General features: G+C 34.3%; 2 protein-coding genes across 4 annotated transcripts in view; one reads left to right on the top strand and one right to left on the bottom strand.

Moving 5' to 3' along the window:
• The window catches only part of LOC109542356 (autophagy-related protein 16-1), a 609070-nt gene that overhangs the window by 367873 nt on the left and 220842 nt on the right, over positions 1-20355 (bottom strand). The gene's annotated exons all lie outside the window — the stretch shown is intronic.
• Positions 11158-20355, top strand: part of LOC109542360 — a 177167-nt gene continuing 167969 nt past the window's right edge. For both annotated transcript variants that reach the window (XM_019911561.2, XM_048668355.1), the window contains exon 1: positions 11158-11549. The gene's annotated coding sequence lies outside the window, so the exon portion shown is untranslated. The remainder of the gene's footprint in view (positions 11550-20355) is intronic.

Below are 20355 nucleotides of genomic sequence, written 5' to 3'. Positions count from 1 at the left end.
CACGGGAGATCACTTCGCCCACTGCCTCATCCCCTTTGATAATGTCCACCGCAGTTGTGGACGAAACGTCAGGAAGAAATTCCAATGGACCACGGCTTCAAAGCCCGAAAAACATTTCTATATGTGATTTGACCGGCCGTGAAAGCCTTCATAGTCTGAGAGAGTGGTAGATTTATGTCAGTGGAGGTAGCCTAGTTATTTAACTATATTTTGCTATGTCAACCATAACGGTCTGGAATTTGACATACGTATTTTTATTAGGTACATGTTTTGGCAAAACCTTTTTATCAATGCAAAGTCTTAGTAACGATAGAATTTAATTATTTATGTTATTATTATTACAGTTTTAATTATTTGGATTGGGATCAAGTTTATGTTTATGCAATATGTTGGTAGGTTGATAGGTGTTTTTTTTAACGAAAATGTTGCGTGAAAAGTACAAATAAGCTCAGGCAGACTCACTGTATATATTTATACAGGCTGTGTCACAACGATGGACTTTTAACCGTTTACAGAACAAGTAGCCGCAAATGAAAATTTGTAATTGGAATTTTTCGATATGAGCAGTTTTTCTAAAATAATGGTTTTCTTCGATCACCTCCGGTTGGTTGGTGAAAATTTTCGTGTTTTTCGTCTATTCTGAAGCGGTCATTTTTATAAATTCAAATTATTTTAATCTCATAAACTGCAAGCTTTAGGTATAGGGTATATTGCCAAACAGCACAAAGACATCTTAAAGATGTCTAATTCAGATATGTAAGACGTCTTATAGACGTGTGTTGGTACAAATATTGACGTCCTTCAGGATATGTCTTAAAGACGTCTTGAAGAGATGTCTTAAAGACGTCTTGAAGAGACGTCTTAAAGGGATGCCTTCTTAAAAGACGTTTTCAAGGGTGTTAGGAATATTCTATGGAAAATTCCCTATTGGGAATGTAAAATAAAATAACATGTTTTTATTTCATATTTTTTTTTGTATTTTGCCTGTCAAATAAATACATGCTATTTTGTTAGCAGATATTTTCGTTGAAGGTTTACCACACCACCACAATAACACGAGTTTTTTAGTAACACCCAAGAAAGCCAAGTGCATATAGTCTAAAGGAAAAAATTTGATCAAGTCAAGTTTGGGTAGTTTTTCTAAAATTGACTCCCCAGTATCTCATCAGTTTTTTATCGGAAGGAATCGGGTATGTCAGGAAAATACACCCTGCCAGAGTAATTTCCTTCAACATTACATTTTGAACAGGAAGAATAGTCAGAATGACCTTTAATATATTTTACATATGATTTTGCAGGAGCGTCACAAATAATTGCTTTGATATATACTGCAAAATGTTGATTTTGATACAAGAAACATTTATTGATAACTTCAGTTGCATCGTGCACAAAGTCGCACAAAAATGCATTGGCGTGTTGTGGCTTCTGATTGCCATATACCATGGTATATTCCTATCATTTCTACAATGTCTTTATTCCTAGAAATAACTTGCTAATATCGGATGTACCTGACGTCTTGTAGTAGATATTTAAAAGTCGTCTTAAAGACCTCTTATGCCAGGCATTTACAAGACGTCTTGTAGTAGATATCTTTAAGATGTCTTAAATACATCTTAAAGAGGCATACGACGTTCAGACGTAATAACGGCATAAAGAAGACGTCTTAGAGACGTTTTGTGAAATCTGGGTTATATGATAATAGATTTGCAAAAGAAATTACAAAAATGCGGCATTAAAAATGAACATCCAGAAAACTAAAATCATGATCCCGGAAGAAGAGAGGATCATAAGTATAGACAGTCAAAATACATATACCTTGGACAAAAAATACAACTAGGAAAAGGACATGAAGATACCGAAATAGAACGAAGAAGATGTCTAAGCTGGGCAGCTTTCGGCAAACGCTCAAGGATACTAAACATCAAAAGATCCCTCAATGAATACACCCACAAATGTTCGACCAGTTTATATTACCAGTATTAACATATGGAGCGCAGACAGGGACCCTTACAAAAAATACAATACAAAAATTGAAAACAACACAAAGAGGTGCATGGAAAGGACAATGATGGATTTTTCCAAAAACCGCAAGAGATGGAACTCGTTAAGGGAGAGTGGGGTGAAAAAAAAACAAAAAATATGATACATAGAAGTTTCGAATTTAACGTAGAATTCAAAAATTTATATAAAAATAAATTCTATTTGAAATAATAAAGTTGAGTGGCAGTTATTATTTTAGAAAAATGGATCAAATCGAACATCTCCGATTTACAAATTTTCAAACTCGAATTGCGAGTACCTCTCTATATATGGAGAGGCCCATCGTCGTGATACGCCCTGTATATACATATAATATATTGGAGCAAAACATCGTCGATTTTTGATGACTGGGAAAAGAAAATAGAAATCAGAAGGCACTAATTTCCACACCGCATGCCATATGTTTCGGAACTGATTATAATATTTTAAAACACTCAGTCAGGGCTTTGTGTTGCTTTATGTGTTAAAGATTATACAAACAATGTTAAAACTAAAAAAAAACTGATATGATTTGATGATTGATGATATTGCAACTGCCATTATGCCTGATTCCGATTTATTTGAAAATCGTTAAAAAAATAAGTACGGTTTTAGAGGATTCGTATATAATAGAAAAATAATGTTTTTTGGTATATCGGTATATCGGGGTAACATTTTGGTTCAACGGAATTCTCAACGGATCTGTGGTGATTGGAAAGACGTATTTTTTGTACCTTTTACTGCTTTTTTTGCTTCTACAATGGATTTTTAGATACCATGATTTTAACCAAAATTTTAATCAAATGGCGATAATCTGCCAACGTCGCAAGTAAGAAAAAACAATTTACGGTGCATATGCAGCGTTTCAAGCTGCATTCCGTGAGCTAATGAAAAATGGGTAGTTCGATTTGAAAAAATACACTTTGATCTTGCTTCGGTTTTCTGAGACACTCTGTATCATATAATATATTTTTTAAATGTGCGCACCTTGTGCGTCAACAACTTTTATATGAAACTATTTTTCGAAAAGTCAACACCAACGGAAATAATGGATTCCCTCGCACTAAAAAACCACCCTGTATAATAATAAAGCGACCAGAGAAAATGTGTCTTACGCGAATAGAACATAAATAAATCTGATTTACAGTAAATACAAAAATCGTATTTACTACATGTGTTTATTAACTAAAATCATTGCTCATAAAAATCGGCTATAAAATTCCTCAGCTATGTTATTCTTTGTCACTATCGATTAAAAATTGAGGTTATTACTGTAAAATATTTTTATAGAACTAGTTGTCTGGGAATCTTGACCCTGGTAGCAATTTTAGAATTTGTAGTATTTATTCAGCACGGTGATACATAGAATGCGCGGCAAATATTTGAATATTTACTTTCATCGGGCACCAACTCTGTTTTTCCGCGTGTCAATATTTAAAGTGCTCGTGCAGTTGGTTCTTCAAAGCAAACTTTAGTACTTTCTGTTGGCAACGGTAGTTTAAGCAATTGTTATTTGATATAATTGAAAATGTGTTGGGTAATTGTCCTGCTTTCAAGTAGCTCCGATTTATTGATGCGATATACAGGGTGATTCAAAATTGGCGTCATTCCTCTGGAGGTGCTGTCTGGGCGTGTACCAGGAGTACAGAAAAAATAGTAACAAAAATTAAATGTTATTAAAACTCAGATATTTGCAAAAAACTAGATCAGAAGGATGGCAAAAATGTTTTTCAAGGTAATCTGCCTAATTAGCATTACGTAAATACCTGTTCATTCGTAATTGTTAAAAACTACGGTAACCATGGATAAACATGAAGCAAACAAAATAAGAGAGACCATAACATGCGTTGAGATTAGGATAACAGTGTCACCTTGCGGTCAGTGCTGCGACAAAACAGCTCCCCGAGTGCTGCCATCTTTTTGGGCAAATGACTGATATACCTAAATAGGTCACAACTGTCATCCAAAACCACCGGTTAAAGGTTATCAACCAATATTATTGATCAAATAAAATACAATTCTGTTGTTAAAACACAAGTGACAAGTGTTGTGACAAAGGCTTCTTATTATTGACAAAGGCTGTCTACCTGTAACCATCTGTTAACGACAATAAAACATCATTGCCGCTTTGACTTTTCATCAAAAAATGGTAGAAGACTACTTTTTTATATAAGAAATTTTCATAATTTGACAAAAATATCGTAATTTTCATTTTCGAATGCTTGCACGTTTTTCCTTTCGAATGCAAACGTGGGATCAAAATAATGCTTAATAACAAAGTTGAAATTCGATCTGCAACTTCCATTCGTATTTTATCTCCTTGAAGTTTTCAAAAAAAAAAATTTCCATATTTTTCTCGTACTCTCTAAGTGGGCCCCTATATACCCTTAAAAGGAATGACGCCAATTTTTAATCACCCTGTATAGTATTACATTTTTCTTATATCATACTGTACAAATTTCAAGTTTCCGCTAGTTATGGTCTGCCATATATCGATAGCGGTGGTTCCGGGTAGGAAACCCTGTATATTTCCAAGTCTTCCTACCATTATTACTGAAAATCAAGGTGCATAATTTATAACAGAACTACACTTATCTGGTGACTACATAATTAATTCATGACCAGATTTCTGAATGTCATAACTATTTATATAAAACGTACTACTTAAAAGCATCAGTTTTCTGAAAATTTACGTTTGGTGCATTTCTTAATGTGCATTAAATACAGCAATTTAGTAAAAATTTCTTAAATTACCTGCTCTAATTAAGTTTTCGCTAACCAAATCGCGTTAGTAAAAAGCACTTGTCATTTTCCTTACTCTTGTTTGTGTCATTCAATATCTCTTTCAATTATCAAAGTAACACAAGGTCCATTCGTGTTTGATTTTCTTATACTGGAATATATCAATCAGTCAACAATTTTTAATTGGTTTTACGATTTTACGCAAAAACTAAATGAATGTTCCAGGATTTAGTTTAAACAATATTTATTTTTGTCCAACTTCGATGTAAATTTGGTTTGCATTTAGCAATATTATCAAGATAAAAATAATTCTTTATCGATGATGCGATTGCATTATTATTCTAAGTCACCTATCGACAGGACGATGTGGAACTGATAGCACGAAAAGGTTATTAAGAAACCTTTGACGTCAAATTGACTGAATCGTAGAGCGAATTGCATATTAAGTATGTGTTATACCATGCAATTAATTCTGACAAAAGCGCATTCTCTATTGTCAGATCTCATAATTTTTTAGTCAAAATTGCTGTTGCAAGTTAGATTGTTATTCTAAGACTACTGCCAACAAATGCAACAAAAACGTACATAATTTTTCGGATTTAATCGTTTTCAGTGCATTCAATTTGAGTATTGAACTGTAATTTAGACACGCTGGAAATGAATGTATTTCAGTAGAGCTTATTTGCTCTAGTCATTCTGTTTTATTTATAGAAATGCCGGTACCTAGAAATAAACGAATTGTTACCTAAACAAACATTTTAAAGATACAATTTCTAAAATACCCGTTAAATTTTTGGCAAGCTTTGTAACAAAACGTGAAATTTTAATAAAGGGGTAATTATTTTATGATAAAAGGAAATGCGTGATTGCAGGACAACGGGATCGAAATCATTACAGTAACGAAAATACAAGAATGTCTTGTTTGTTCGAGTAGCGGTACATTTGGGAAGTCGAGTTGCTTGCGTGACATTGCCAAAGTTTCCGGCGATATCAATTGTTTTCAAGCACAGAATTATGCTGAAGGTTTTGTGGGTATATAACGACCAAAATCCATTCATATCCGTCGTGCTAAAAAGCGAACAACTAAAAAACGCTTGTATCGGGATGTAATTCTCAACAAAATTACGTTTTTCGGCAATTTTTTTACTGGTACTTGGTATACATTTTTGTTTCTGTAAAGCTACATCATTATAAAAGTCATATTGCTGAAGCATTTACAGGGTGATTCAAAATCGGCGTCATTCCTCTGGGGGTGTTTAGAAATGAATATTCATGTTTATCCATGGTTACCGGAGTTTTTAATATGTACGAAGGAACAGGTATTTACGAAATGTTCATTAAGCAGATTACCTTGAAAAACATTGTTGCCATCCATCTGATTTAGTTTTCTTCCAAATATCTGAGCTTTTATTAACAATTAATTTTTTTTCCTATTTTTTCGGTACTGCCAAGACACCCCCAGACAACACCTCCAGAGGAATGACGCCAATTTTGGATCACCCTGTGTGTTACTTTTAAAATAAGTAAGTTGAGGCATTAAAAGGTCAGAAATTACCATTATTTTGGTGATTTTAATGCAAAGATTGATAGCGGTGCGAGAGAAGGCATAGTTAGTGGACATGGATTGGGTATTGCAAAAGTCGGGGAGAATTCTGAGGCAGGGACTGTTTAGACTAACATCAAAGAGGCCTTTACAAACCAAACGCTAACTCAAAATTATCTTCAAACCACACAGAAATTAAAAAGAAAGCTTGGATGACTGGTGATATTCTTTATTTAATGGACGAGACGCTTGAAGAAAGAGCAATCGGAATACCACCGATCAATCGTGAAATAAAGAATAAAATTGGAATGGCTAAAGAAAACTGGCTCAACGAGCAATGTCCTAAATCGAAGATCTGGAGACTAAAAATTACATTTTTTCTTGCTGTTTTTGCGCTGATGACTGCTGGAAACAATGCCCTGCTTAGCGCCATTGTCTCTTCTTTCCTGTCGAAATTGTCGTCCTGTTTGTAGATTTCAATGGCTTCTCGTATTAGTCGGAGGCGATACCCTGTTGTTGTGGCCAGGACCTGTGCCTCTCCGAAATAGATGTTGTGTGTTCCATCGCTGAGGGCGTGTTCCGCCACTGCCGACTGTTCCACATGTCCCAATTTACAATTCCGTCGGTGTTCTTCTATTCTTGTCGCAACCGATCTCTTTGGAGTTCCTATGTAGACGCTTCCACAGAAGCATGGAATCCGGTAAATTCCTGCAGTTGCAGGGGGGATGGTACTTCCAGTACCAACCAGAGCTGAGTGTGAGTAAGAGGAATGAGCGGGAAGGTTTGGATGAATATTGGGGGAGGAGGATGGATGGGTGTGATAAATTGGGAGACGAGGAGTTTAGTAAAGCGGTGCGGCGGATGATGAATAACAAGGCTACAGGGGCGGATGGTACGTCGATGAGTTTTTGGAAGTTTGTGTGTCGGGTGAGAGAGAAAGGTGTGAAAAACATGGTATGGGGAGTGTCTGAGAATGGCGTACTTTCCACTGCGAAGTGCAACATCCTGCAGATTATGAGAAGAGAGGACTGGCGGCGAATAATGTGGTGTGGATGATTTATGAGAGAGTGGTGAAGACTGCAATCTTGTATGCGTCTGAAATAGGGGGGGCAAGACGTCCGACTCCCAAGTTAAGAAGCAGCTGGAAGAGCCCATAGGCTTCTACTTCTTGGAATGGGAAGGGCGTATAGGACGACTTCTACGAAGGCCTTGCAGGTCGTGTACGGGTCACCCCCGGTGTGGCTGGACTGCTTGGGCTTGGGCAGGCATAGATTTTATAGTGAGTACGGATGGAGAGTAAATGTTGGAATGGCGAGAAAGTCGGAGCAGGTCCCTCCGCATAAGCGGCTGCAAAATGCTGCAAAAGGAGAGACGATTCAAGGAAAGAATACCGTTTGGAATGCGTGGTGTGATGCAGGTGAGAAAGGGGCTAGTGGTGTGTGGTGTGTGGGCGGGAGCGAGTGGGAGAGGGTTGGTGATGAATGGGTTGAATGGGGTGGTAAGAGTGTGAATGACATAAATATCGCAGCAATTCGAAAGGCCCTGATGAATTTGAGGTCTTATTGCATAAGGGGTGATTGTGCGGTAGTGTGGACGGACTCTAGTTATGCCTTGCTTGCAATTAATGGTTATGGATCACGGTCTGCGGAAGCTGTTAGGGTACAGAGGGCGTTGCATGCGATGAGGGATGGTGGTATGCGGGTCTGTGCGCTCTGGGGTACACCCGTGGTGGAGGCCCCGGCACAAATAACTAAAAGGCAGGTCAAAAGTCGGATGCGGTCCTGGGTCATGGACGAGTGGCAGAGGCTCTGGTCCAGTAGTAAGAATGGGAAAGGATTATATGAGGTGTGTGACGTGAGAGGGGGAAAGGGTACGCTGGGTTTGAATAAAATTTATAAGATCTCCAGCCGTATGTCTAGCTACACAATGTTTAAATAAAATTTGAGCATATGTGCAGCAAACTCGACATCTTCACTAAGAGAGAATGGCTCGGCCCTGTTTTTGCGGAGGTTCCAAAAAAACGTACTAAACCGTATTGTAAACGTTTCATACTACGTGAAAAACCAGATCGTACTACACAAAACAACATAAACATGTCATCTGTGAAAAAAGTGATGGTACATTCCAGTGCTAGTTATCACAGTAGTGCTAAGCACAGCCTTAGTTCATTAACATCCACTAGCTAGACAAGTGCTTAATCACACAGGAGCCCCAAAAAGATGGAAGAATTTTATACTCTGTGGTCTGGTCGGATAGATTACACAGCGTGTTCGGAAAATGTGTTGGGAAATTTTGAAGGGTGCACTATATTGGAAAATAATACAGCAGGTAATGTAACAAAAATTCGAAATCTGAAAGCTCATCAATTTTTTTTTAATCTATTTTGAGCACTTCTTTGCGGATCAAATCCAAAATTGGTAGAACGATTTATCTTAGTAATATTTAGCTTTTGGATAAAAATTGTTTCTCTACTGTACCACGAGATGGCACTTTACCTGAAATCCCAAATTTAATTTATCGCATATTTCTTTTGGCAAAACAGGTAATAAAAAAGTAATATGCGATTTTAAATATTGGAAAATACTAGACAAAAAATGTGTTCTTTACACAACTTGAAAAACCTTTTCGTTTAGGAGCAAATCGACATCAAAGTTTTTATCACTCTCAACCCAATTTATGGTAATTTTCTATTACGTTTTAAAACCCGACGACTTGATCTGCGGCGATTCCAATTATCTACAAAGAGGCAAATGGATTGAAGTAACAAGAACTTTATTGTCGATTTGTTTCTAAGTTTTTAGAGTCGTGTGAAGAGCAAGTTTTGCGTGAAGATTAGCGTTTGTATCGTATGAAGAGCATATAAAACATTGCAAAGACCAAAACGTTTCTCGTACCGGTTGGGCAGGAATCAATTTGCGCGTTAAAAATTGCGCAAAACGCGGCAAGAAAACGGGACGACGGAAAATTCTGAAAATGCTGCAAGTTTCAAGCTCTCCTGCATTGTAAAGCAGACTCTCCTCCATAAAACACTGCAACGACCAAAACTTACCCCTACACGTTCGGCAAGAATCAACCTGTGCGTTAAAAGTTGCACAAAACAAAGCAAGACAAGGGGTTGAACTTCAAAAATTCACAAAAAAAATTCTGAAAATGTTAAGTTTTAAGCTCTCCTGCACTGTAAAGCAGACTCTTCTGCAGAAAACACTGCAACGACCAACATTTTCCTTACAGGTTCGGCAGGAATCAACTTGTGCGTTAAAAGTTGCACAAAACAAAGCAATATAACGGGTTAAACTTCAAAAATTCACAAAAAAAAATTGTGAAAATGCTGCAAGGTTCAAGCTCTCCTGCACTGTAAAGCAGGCTCTCCTGCATAAAACACTGCAACGACCAAAACTTCCCCATACAGGTTCGGCAGGAATCAACTTGTGCATTAAAAGTTGCACAAAACAAAGCAAGACAAAAGGTTGAACTTCACAAATTCTCAAAAAAAAATTCTGAAAATGTTAAGTTTCAAGCTCTCCTGCACTGTAAAGCAGACTCTCCTGCATAAAACACCGCACCAAACAAAACCGTTCGAATACCTCAGTGGCATATTACAATGTATATGGACTAAAGTTGAGTTTTCTCAATTTTCATAACGATAGTGAGAAGAAACTACTGCATTGAGAGGCGTTCAAGAAATTGCTTCATGCACCCTAAAACATGTTAAAAATTCAAGAAGTGGTTATACACGACACATTATAGCTTACAGTGACATGTGCGGCGGGCAAAATAGAAACATTAAAGTAGCTTTAATGTGGTGAAAAAGTGTCAAAAGTTTGGGAAATTGTGTGGAAATCATAGATAACTGATTTTTAATATCAGGACAATTTTTTTTACCAAATAAAAGATACTGACGTGGTAGAAATATCGTTTAAAAAAAAATACTCTTTGTTTCCCAAGAATTTAAAAAATAGATAAGTTCTATATTGTTGAGGCGGATTAATTTGTTTACAAACTTCTTGTTGGGTATTTCGCATCAAAAATTTTTGTCTTAAAAAAAGACAGAATTTTCTAACGTTTTTTATTACAGATTCGTAAATAGTGCTCCTATTTCGCCAATAAAAACGAATTATTTATCAAAAAGTAATCAAGAACTATCACCTAGAGGGTGTCCTGCGACACACTTCCAATTAATAAAGAAATTAATTTGAAAAATTACCTTGACGTTTCGATAGCTATTTTCTGCTATCGTTATCAAAAGCACCTAAATGAACCTAAAAAGTGCATGTTAATAAAAACATTTTAAAATAATTAATATTTTTTTTTAAGTGTTGAAAGGTAATAACTTTATTCTAAACGATATGAGACAGAAAGCTTTTATATCAACAAAATTATTAGAAGACGCAAGTTTCAAAAGAGTAAAGAATTCCGATGGGGAATCAATAAACTGGTTAAAAATATGTTTCGTGCGTTTTGTCAGAAAGCATATAAAATTGTTCAGAAGGCACCAATGAAATACGTTTTAATATATTTACATATGTATAATTTGCAATGATAAGCTAAAATTGCATGTAAATAATGCTCTAGAACAAATTAATAATAAAATTCCTGTTAATTATTTACATCGTTTCATTAAGAAAGTGTAGAAATAAAAACAGTGTCCCACTTTAAAAGGGCATCACCGAAGATTAAGGAATTGCACAAGGAATAATCCACGCAATATATAAAAGTCAATGTACGCCTACAACCTTGCCCATGATATATGTGTTACCACTTCGCCCTTGGCAGTACCTTACGCAATGTTCCGCGCGACACACCCCGGTAGCGTCATCCACCTGTCGTAATGTTGCAATAATACCACCGTCAGTGAATATGTCGTACCGTAAAGGCAGTATTCCCCACTCTCCGGATCTTCCGCGGAGATCTTGTAACCTGCAAGAAGTACTGACGACAAGCAGGAGTACCGACTTTGCGGATAACATTCTTCGTGTGGCGGTAACCGCGGTCAGACTTATCCAAAGTACTCTCTCAAGTTCACCAAGAGCACTTCTATAAATCTCAAGGCCAAGGGCAGTGAGCCGTTGCACTTAATGATAATACTGTAGTTAGTGCCAGTGTTGAGGTCTGTAACTTTAATCGATAAATCACCAGTTAATTGTCGGCAGTACCTGCCAGCCAGATCTGCAATTTCCTGGTGCTAAAGTGAAGTGAAGACAACTTCTGCCGAAATCCAGCTCCGATTTTCACAGATCAATCAAAGGTATTTTTAAAAACTTATATTTAATTGGAATATCTGGTGTTCGTACGTTTTTGTTATTACATATTTTCGCAATACCATGATAAAGTTTATGATAGCAATTTTTGGAAGAACTGATTTTCGTAATCTAGAACCTAAAAAAAGTCATAAATTATTTTTTTTAAGAACTCCTGATTAGAATTCCAACGCTCAAATGCAGACATTGGCTACAGTTCAAGAAAAAAACAAAAAAAATATTAGTCACATTTAAAATTATTGTTTTGCAAGAGTAAGGATCCTTTAGGGTAATTCTGAATTCAGCAATAGCAAAACTCAGCAAGATTTGAAAATTACCCGAAGGACAGCAAAAATAAAATATTCGAGCCAAACTTCTGGGATTTTTTCAAGGATATCAAAAACGATCTTCAAAAAATTAACAGAAATAATATCAACAATTTCGATTTTCGAGTTTTTTCTTGAAATTTAATTTAATTAAGCACGTCAAATAACAAAATATGAAATTAACCTATGGAATATTTTTGCTTTAAAAGTCTGCTGTTAAAAAGTATTATGTAATTAAATATAATTTATTTTCATAATTATCACAATACATTATATTACACATACTGGAATTTTCAACCATACCTATTTGCATCTATTCAACGTATTTCCTAAGTTAAAAAATCATATAACAGATCAAATTAAAGATGTTTGCAAAAAATTCTGAACATTTATAACCGCGGAATATTAAAAATTAGTCAATATACCTATATTTATGCCGAACTAGCGTTGTACGCAGAGTATCTGAGCATAAATTTAGAAGTTCTAGATTAGAACAGAGTAACAAAAATTCACCACTGCGTGATTCGCGAAAAATCAGCGAAATTTGGAGTTAAAACTTTGGACGAAAAATCAGTATTGCGTAAAATAATTTTCAGCCGAAGAGGAAAAACGATTCATTGTAACTGTACTCGTTGTTAGCGAAGTTATTGGCTCAATCGCAATCTAAAGTAGGTCTGCTGCAGAATGCAAATTACATGCTAATTTTTCCATGGTCTACAAATAATGCATCGCTGCAATTTTCACAATAATTAAAATAAAATGACTTTACAGTGCTCTTTTCCTGTTGAGTAGCAGGAATTTAACAGTTGAAAGAAAATCCAATTTTAAGACGAAAATATCATGCAAACATCTATTGAAAACGGCTTCGCCTGTGAGATAGAGGATGAGAAAGTTAACGTTTTATTAGTTGTTTTTTCATAATTAACGCAAATCTTTAGATACAATAATTGAAAATGTACATTAGAAAACCAACATTATTTAATTTAAGTTTTTTTTTGTAAAAATCCCGAAAGCGGTTATTGTTAGCGACTTCGAAGCGAACTAGAACCTTCATTACTTCAATATTGATTGACGACTATAAAATCAAACTTGATACGGGTAGGCACAAAAAATGTATTATTGTTTAAAAATTAATTATTAGTAGCTTCGTAAATGTGCCAAAAACTTGTACATGACTAGATGTGGTGCGAAACTCTTCGAATGGAATGAGTTTTATTACAGTGTCTCCAGATTTGCGCGAATTATTGAAAAATATATGAAATGTTTACTTTTTACGTTTTCCACCGTGTATCTAAAAAACCAAGCCGTTTTCAATATACGTTTGTCCGAGATGTTCATCTTAGAATTGATTTTCTTGTCCTGCTGCCATAAGCATAAGGAATTTATTGCTCTTGATATAATGGCAAAATGCACAGTCACGTAAATAAAGTTTTACCATTCTTTTTACCATTTTACCATGAAACCAACGCAGTATGTGGCTGCCTCACCACATAAAATAGAGTAGCTCAGTTATGAAAGTAATAAAATTACATATAATACTTAAATCCTATACGCGCACTTTTGTACTAGACCTGCCACGGGGTACTAATTAAATAGATCGTTTTATGCTGCTCTGAATGTAATTCTTAGAACACTAAGGTGTTTGACCATTAGAATATGGTAAAATTATCCATCGCCTTTCAGTATCTTAATAAGAACTAGTAATTATCTCGAATCGATAGAGTCTGAATAATAATCTGAAGAAGCGCTTATCAAAATGTTTCAACTATGTATTTGCTTCTTAAAGTGAGAGAAATGTTTTATTTATTTCGTTTAGATTTTTATGGAATAATTGTACTATGAAGAGTCCTATGCCTTCTAAGCCAGGAGGGTTACATATTGGCATGGCTCTAACGTGTCGCATTTAAGATAAATATTTGAATGGCTCGGGAATAGTCTACTTATTGAAAGTATTAATGTGCGTTCCCTTCAAAAGGTGTACTATTTGCATAAGCAAAGAAAAAGTGAAAAAAACTGCCAAAATCGTTTTGTTTTCCGAAAACAACCGCATTTTGGAGAAAAAATGTATCCTAATAAATTTGTTCGCTATGAAAGTTTCCATAAGATAGAGTGGCTCCCATATCCGTATATTTGAAATGTTCGGTTTAAAATGCTCGCAAGTGCAAAAAAGTAAGTGAAAACAAAGTAATTTTAAATTACTTATTTAACAATGAAAAAATGACCCAATCACGACAAACATTTAGAGAAAAGGACTCGACTGCAATAGAAAACGTGAGCCACAAGCCCGATTAAGATAGAAGGGACAGTATTTGCATAATGCATTTGTTAAATAAAGTACCTGAAAAAATACCTTTCTTTAATTTTGTGCCAGGCTCAGCTTTTACATCTTCTTGGACCCCTACACTATCATATACAATTGCTATTTTAACCAATTTCTAATTGTTAATAACTTTTTGAGCGGTATTAAAAAGTTCGAAAATTGTTGCTTTTGACAAAAATCTATTAATTTAAATGACTTTATATTATAAATAAATTCTGTAAATTATGTGTATAAATTAAATTGTCAATATTTTACGATTATTTATGACTTATCTCCTGTTATCCAAAGTACTATATGCATTACATAACATATAAATTAATTTATAGCAATATTACGCATTAATTATTCAATTTAATACTAATTTACATTGAACAATATACAGGGTGTCGCAATAAGGATCGTAAGCGGATGTATCTTGGAAAGTATGTGTTGTAGAGTGATCGGAAAACAAAATTTGATAACAAACTTGATGAAAAGAATTTGCATGAAATTATTTTGAAATTTATCAGATGACCACCAGATGGCGTAATTGCAAACGGTATTTTAAAAAGTCAATTTAATACAGAAATTGACCCGATTAGTGAAATATCTCGTAAGTTTAGACAAAAAGCCATAAAAACTGTGTCAATTTCCTTATGAACTTTTTTCTTAACGGGAGGGTCAAACCGCTTAATACTAAGAAACCTGTAACTCCGGAACGGTTTGACCAATTTCAACGTTTTTGCTATCAATTGAAAGAGCAATAAAAACTCTACAAAATGTGATATAAAAGCAATCTTAATCATTTTCGAAAACTCCACTGTTCGAAAGAATTTCTTTGTTTTAATTTTTCACAAAAATTTCAAATACCTCCATCAAGTTATTTTACACTCATTCGAAAGCACAAGGAAAAATTGCAAAAACCGCATCTTAAAATAACGTCTGGAATCGATTTAATACTTGAAAATTATAAAGATTGCCTAATTCAAATAATTAAAGTAGGCTTTGGAAGAAAAAAAATGTTTTATTTTTCCCACTATTTTCAAACTTACTAAATGTCTCACTTATAGGGACAACTCCTACTTTAATTATTTGAATTAAGCAACCTTTATTATTTTCAACTAATAAATCGATTCCAGAAATTATTTTAAGATGCGGTTCTTGGCGGTTTGGTTCATTTTTTCCTTTGCTTTCGAATGCGTACAAAATAATTTGATGGTAACATTTGAAATTTTTGTGAAAAATTAAAACAAATACATTTTTTCGAACAGCGGATTTTTCGAAAATGTGAAAGATTGTTGTTATATCACATAGGTATTGTAGAGTTTTTATTGCGCTTTCAATTGATAGTAAAAACTTTGAAATCGGTCAAGCCGTTTCGGAGTTTCTTTTCGGGTTTCTTTGAATTAAGCGGTTTGACTCTCCCCCCACCCTTTATTTGACAAGTTAGGAAAAAAGTTCATAAGGAAAGTAGTACGGTTTTTTATGATCTTTTGGCTGAACTTACTAGATCTTTCACTTATAGAGACAATCTCTATATAAAATCGACTTTCTAAAATATCGTTTACAATTACGCCATCTAGTGGGAACCTGAGAAATTTCAAAATAATTTCCAGCAAATTCTTTTCTTCAAGTTTGTTATCAAATTTTTTTTCCGATCACCTACAACTCAAACTTTCCAAGATACAGCCGCTTACCATCCTCATTGCGACACCCTGTATGCTCCGTAAGGATATTATGATTAGCACTAATTTTTAGCAACATTTAAGAATGATTGATTATGAGAATTGACCACCGATTCTTTATTTTTAAAATTGATTAATGAGACTATGAAAAGATCTCGTTTAAAAAACCTCAATTTAAAAAAAAATGGTCAAAATCAGTGCTGTAGAAGCTGATATATAAATAAATAAATACATATATGAAAAATAGTTAAATTTGGAATTTTTTTTGAGGTGCGTTTATTAATAATTGTATTATGCAAAAACGGTTCGTCCGATCTTAATCAGCCTTACGGCTTTCCTTTTGTTTTGCAGTCGAGTACTTTTCTCTGAATGTATGGGTTGATTGGGTTATTTTTTCATTGTTAAATAAGTAATTAAAAATTACTTGTTTTTTTCCTACTCTTTTGCACTTTCGAGCATTTTAAAGCGAATAATTATAGAAAATTTCAAAACGAACAAATTTTGATTTATTTTCCTGACTACGTGTAATCGTTACTATTATATATTTTTTTCTCTCCTGGCTTTCAGTCAAAATGTGAGATAAAAATGTTCATATCGTTTATTTCATATTACGTTTCGGCGAGACAACCCATCATCAGATTTAAAATTCAAAACAAACCAATAATTGGGAAACATTAGATTCTTTTTATGCTCGGCTGTCTTCAAAACCGCACAAAGTATACATTTCTCTGAAACCGAGGAAAGAACAAATATAATAGCAACGAACAAAAGTATACATTTTTGCGCCAAAATGCATTCTTACCGGGGAATGTTTCGGAAGAAAAACGCAATTTTCACGCAAATAGAGCACCTTTTTAAGCTGGCACCATCTTTTTCCACCCATATAACACCATTCCCGAGCGATTCCAATAGTTCCTTAAGTTACATCACAAAAATATTTTACGAAGCATGCAATTTAAAAATTTGTTTATGATGTTACCGTGCGTTATTTGATTTGAAACATTCAGTTCCGAGAAATGAACATATGATGTCGAACACATGAAAATCACATAAAAAGTTCCTCTAAAAATCTATAAACTCTCCGTAGCAATAGACAGTGGTCTTTTATTAAATGACCTTTAAAGTTCTTGGTATAATTTCACATTTTTTTCGTAGGACTGACACTTGTTAATCCGGAATATAAAATCTAAGTTATTATACAAACGAACAATGAGAAGTATTATAAAAGGCAATTATACTAACAGCAATATTTATTTCTTTATCTGCCGCTTGTATCGACGACCACTTGCACGTGTTTTTATCATTTCCCTATAAAAGGAAAAGTACTTTTTCATTCCGCGTCATGCTAGAGGTCCTTGGGGAGTGGATGCTTGAAATACCCCAAACAACAGCGGTTCGATTGTGTTAAAGCTGATACCTTCCAGTACTTGAATACCCACTGCTGCAAAATATGTGTCTTCGATTAGACTAATTCGTGACAGAATGCCGAAATTACCATTCTTATAACGCGTTTTCAGTAATCCGTGTTGAGATATTTTACAAAGGATATATGAAATAGTTGCAAACTTCTTAGGAGATTTATATCCACGATTATCGGAAATTCCCATAATACATAAGAAAATATAATATGTAGAACTGGTTCCTCGGCAGTAGCACCGGACGATTATTATTTTGTGTAGTTAATTTCATTAATGTTTAGATGGATGGGAACTTGCGTGAAGGAGTGGTAATAACGCTTATCGAAATTAATACCTCATGTATGGAAAACCTATTAACATATGCATATTAAAATTAAAGAGCTTGGCATATGGCAGATGGAGAGTACCTAGACGCATACTTTATTACACATTTTGCAGGACAATTTCATTTGAATTATGAATCTGAGTTTGTTTCTTTTTCCACTCCTACACTATACACTTTGCAAAAGTTGGTTGAACGGTACAAAAACTGTTTGACTTGCATCATAGAACTGTATGAAACATGTGTTTTTAGTTTACAGGTCATGTTATTTACATTTATTCCACAAAAATTAGTGGAAAAAAATGGAAACACAATTTTTGATCAGAAAGCTAAATATTACTTTAATAAAATTTTGTAACAATTTTCAATTTAATTCGGGAAGAAGTGTTTAGAATAGCAAATAAAAAGAAAAAAAGTTGTTTGATGTGCTGTAACTAGGAAAATATTCATATTTCCAATTGGTGTTAGATGACTTTCTACCCATTATTTTAGCATTTAGAATCACCCTTAAAAATTCCCTAACGCATTTTCCGCACACCGTGTATATTGAAATTATATATTTTTGATCGACCTACATACATTTGATATTAATATTGATATATTTGATATCATAAACGAGCAGCGCCTGCCTAAACACCTTCTAAATATTCGTTAATAACTATTTATTACATTATAATTTAATATTTTGGATTCATTAGTTAAATAATAACAATTTGCAATTATCCAGTTTTACAAGTTGAAATAAATTAAAACTTAACGTTATAGACACGATTAAAAGTATGAAATTGGCACTAACCTATAGCCGAATAGTTTTGGAGATACACGATGTTTCCTCATAAGTTGACACCCTCTCTAGATCGTTTATTGTTTACGTTTATATATGTTTATTTAAAAAAATGTGAACGTGACCAACACAAAAGTTGTTTAATTTCACATATTTAAATTTAAAAATAATATTTAAAACACGGAATTGTCAAAATTTGACATAATGTCCCTTTTTTAATGAAACACCCTATACATTTGTAGACAGATCGATTGAATTTTTTGCTGATTTCAAAAATATAGATATATATTTAGTTTTGTACTGACCGTTTTTTATGTATTATGTTTTAAAAATTCTAATTTGACTTTGTCTGGCCTATTTTATTTTTCAAATAAAAACATAAAACACGAAAACGTCAATGTTTTTCCTAATTTCAAAAATAAATCATCAAGAGCACCTCTACATAGAGAACAGCATTTATTGTTACCATACATTTCAAAACAAATAGATAAGTAAAAACAAAATCACTAAAATCACTAATTTTGTATATGACCTCCGTTCAAGGCCAGACATGGTCTATAATCTACTTCAGTTTTATCTACAACGTTCTGAATACATTCCAATAAATAACTGATTTCTGAAATCACTGCAACCAATTATGGCCGTAGTTAAAAGTTCCCGATTTGCGGACCCTCACAGTGAAAAGTGGGATAGTGACTGGATAAACTCACTGCATAAGTAGATTAGAGTATCAACGTCTCAGTTTATAATAAAATAATCATTTAGTTTCGATTAATAGTAAATTTAGTGCCGACACTTTGGGGAAAGCCTGTGCCTTAAAAAGTATTTTCAGAAAGTTGTGCTGCATTTTTGTAAAAATATCGTGTATTTTAGTAAAAGACGGGGATTGAGGTGCAGGGTCCAGTATACCATAGTCAGAATGTCCACAAAGTATTTAATCGCTTGACATCACGAAAAATACGCTATAGATCGGACTTGCAAAAAAGGTATGTGATGATGTCTCAAAAACTTCAAGCTATTCCATATTAGTCCGGTATATTATTGTTCACAGGGTAATTGAGACTTGACCATTTCGCTATCGACTTTGTAACTCAAATTTGAAACAAGTCATGATGGGGGGGCAAGCCAAATAGTGATTAAATATTGTTTTTTTTTTGTTGGAACAATTGAGAAAATTTGCTCCTGTTTAATCTGCATATAAATCAGTTAATTAATTAACCAACGATAGACATTGTTACAACCGAAGATAATTGAATAGAGCTGGTTACAACAATTTGTGCTGACAACGCACAAACCAGACAATCGCAGCAATTAGCAACGAATGCAAATATTCCTGCCGTAAATCATGCATATGGTCATAAAATCGTATGGAATATGCAGTATTTGTTTTCATCCGATAAATCGAGACGCTTCAGATATTGGCAACACATCTGCGAAAAGTGTTTGCATTGTTAGGCACCGTTTAGTTGCATTGAGCCTAGTACTAGAAGTAAAAATAGAAAATACCAGAACAGGTCTATATGAAGCACAATGAATAACAACAAGCAAAACGAATGAAAATAATATCAGCAAGCACACATCTCTCTTTAGAATGGGTGTCATGTGTGCAAAAAAAACGGAAGCAAATCAATTTTAAACATTACTGCACACAAATGTATGCTATTTTCTGCCCGAAACGGAGTAGTTGTGTGATAATTTATTATAACTTGGGTCAAATGCGTGTAACGAGGACCATTATCTGTTCGATGTAGTGCAAGTGTCAATGGAATTGACAATTTTTCGAATTTTGAAACATCCAAATATTTTGATATACGATACAATCGTCTCTCCTTTCACGATTCTTCTCTAAAGACACCTGCTGGATTCAGCATGAAGCCAGACAATATTACTGAGAGAAACGTTAAGGAGCGTTAATCATCGCTGCAAAATTAACCATTTCGTTTTTTGCAGTTATGTTGGCTTTAACAAAAAATTACGTTT

The sequence above is a fragment of the Dendroctonus ponderosae genome, unplaced genomic scaffold (genome assembly GCF_020466585.1).
Source record: "Dendroctonus ponderosae isolate FM_Combo_2020 unplaced genomic scaffold, Dpon_F_20191213v2 Dpon_F_20191213_7, whole genome shotgun sequence".
Taxonomy (NCBI): domain Eukaryota; kingdom Metazoa; phylum Arthropoda; class Insecta; order Coleoptera; family Curculionidae; genus Dendroctonus; species Dendroctonus ponderosae.
Note: the sequence above shows the minus strand (reverse complement) of the source record. Positions and strands in the feature narration are given on the sequence as shown.